Genomic DNA, 2,738 nt, shown 5'->3' with positions numbered 1-2,738 from the left:
ATGCCAAGCATCCGGCCGCCTGAAGGCCGTCGTCGAACGCCGGTGACGTCTACACCGCGGGCCAAGGTTTGTCATCTAAACCTAGCGGGGAAGGGGGCGGGTATGATGGATAGAAGTGAGGGCTAGTTCGTGCATGTACTGATTTAGGGTTTAGGGTTCATCAAAACCTCCCGCCACAGCGCCTCCTCTACGAACTAGCGCATGATTTAGAGAACTAGCGTTGCTTTGGGCATAATATAGTGTAGTAAACCTAACACACGATGTTTTGTAGTTCTGTGAGTTGGGCGTGTTGACATGGATGAAGAATCCGCTTTCGGGAGGGATGAGAATGATACTGATAAGGTGACTAAGACTAATAACGATAATTTAAACGAAGATGATGACAGCAGCGACAATGATTCCGTCTCGTCATAAGATATCTTACCTTCGGAGGATTTTGATAATAATGAACATGGCGCAAATAATGAAAACATAAGTGGCATATATTTTGATTTTATTTTTGAATTTGCAAAGTATGGCACTGCTAAGTATATATCTTTGTGTATAAATTTGCAGGAAGATGTGGATGTTGACAATGTGCAAAATAATTTCCAGGAATCATTTGGAGATAACTTGAGCCAGGTTAGTTGATAGATGTTGTACATTGATCAATAGTATGAATTAAATGATAGGAATTGACATATATATTTTCAAATGAATGTTGTAGGAGGAGTCAGATGGTCGTAGCGGTGATCACGATGAGGGAGAGGTCGACATTGAGGAGGCTCAAAGGCAGCAGAAGATGCTGGAGACACATTGGAAGGTCATGGCTATGACCTTTCGGTCGCAAGGGAATGCATACATATTCTACAGCAATCATGCCAAAGAGCACGGGTTTAGCATCAGGAAACAGAAGGTGAAACGACGTGCTTCAGGAATGATACGGTACCGGCGGTTTCTTTGCTTCAGGGTAGGGAGAAGGCAGAGCAAGTTCATAACCATGGAGGGCCGCAAGCGCAGGCTTAGACCGGAGACTCGTTGCGACTGTGGTGCACATATGGTGGTGAAGCTGGACAGAGAACGTGGCGTTTGATTCGTTGCATCATTCGTGGATGATCACGACCACGCGATGGCTCAGCCCGACGAGGTTTGTTTTTTGTGGTCACACATACGGATTGGAGATGGCAAGAGGGCGATGGAAGCGGCCGGGATAAGAAAGCATATAATAATGGACAACTTCATCAGTAGATACGGTTCGTACGATAAGTGCGGGCTTATCAGGACGGACATTTACAATCTTTGTTGCAGAGAAAAAATGAAGCTTATTGCAAAGGGTGACGCTGAGACGACAATCGGCATTATGAGGAGCAGGAAGGAGAAGGACCCTGAGTTTTTTTTGAGTATGTGTGTGACAAGGAAGGGCGACTGAAGAGTATGTTCTGGTGCGATGCACAGTCGCGGAGGGACTATCAGGACTACGGAGATGTGGTCATGTTTGATAGCACGTATAAGATGAACATGTATGGTATGCCGTTCGTCCCCTTTGTCGGAGTTAACAACTATCGTTGCACCACAGTGTTTGGTTGTGCCATCATTGCTAACGAGACGGAAGGGACATACGTGTGGCTGCTGCAGACATTTATGATGGCAAACTGTCAGGTGAAGCCAAAGTCAATAATCACACACGGTGACGCTGCAATGATCCGGGCTATTCAGACGGTCCTTTCAAATGTTTTCCATCGTCTTTGCTCCTGGCATATCGAGAAAAATATGCAGAGGCACCTGCATTACAAGTCACTGGATGAGTTCAGATCGCTCCTATACTATGCCACCTCTCAAGCGAACTTTGAGCAGAGATGGACCGCTTTCTATGATAAGTGGAAGACGGATAGAACTGAAGAGTGGCTTGACATGATGCATGCTACCTCTTGAGCACTGCGTTGGATTTCCCCGAAGAGGAGAGGATGATGCAGCAAAGTAGCGTAAGTATTTCCCTCAGTTTTTGAGAACCAAGGTATCAATCCAGTAGGAGGCTACGCGCGAGTCCCCCGTACCTACACAAAAACAATAGCTCAACGCAACCAACGCGCTTAGGGGTTGTCAATCCCTTCATGGCCACTTACGAAAGTGAGATCTGATAGAGATGATAAATAATATTTTTGGTATTTTTAGTATAGAGATGCAAAGTGAAAAGTAAAAGGCAAAGAAAAGCAAAGCAATAATAAAGTGATGGAGATTGATATGATGAGAAAGAGACCCGGGGGCCATAGGTTTCACTAGTGGCTTCTCTCAAGAGCATAAGTATTCTACGGTGGGTGAACAAATTACTGTTGAGCAATTGACAGAATTGAGCATAGTTATGAGAATATCTAGGTATGATCATGTATATAGGCATCACGTCCGAGACAAGTAGACCGACTCCTGCCTGCATCTATTACTATTACTCCACTCATCGACCGCTATCCAGCATGCATCTAGAGTATTAAGTTAAAAACAGAGTAATACCTTAAGCAAGATGACATGATGTAGAGGGATAGTTTCATGCAATATGATAAAAACCCCATCTTGTTATCCTTGATGGCAACAATACAATACGTGCCTTGCTACCCCTTCTATCACTAGGAAAGGACACCGCAAGATCGAAGCCAAAGCTAAGCACTTCTCCCATGGCAAGGACAACCAATCTAGTAGGCCAAACCAAACTGATAATTCAAAGAGACTTGCAAAGATAACCAATTATACATAAAAGAATTCAGAGA

The sequence above is a fragment of the Triticum aestivum genome, chromosome 2A (genome assembly GCF_018294505.1).
Source record: "Triticum aestivum cultivar Chinese Spring chromosome 2A, IWGSC CS RefSeq v2.1, whole genome shotgun sequence".
Taxonomy (NCBI): domain Eukaryota; kingdom Viridiplantae; phylum Streptophyta; class Magnoliopsida; order Poales; family Poaceae; genus Triticum; species Triticum aestivum.
The sequence above is the reverse complement of the archived record's forward strand: the minus strand, read 5'-3'. Positions refer to the sequence as shown.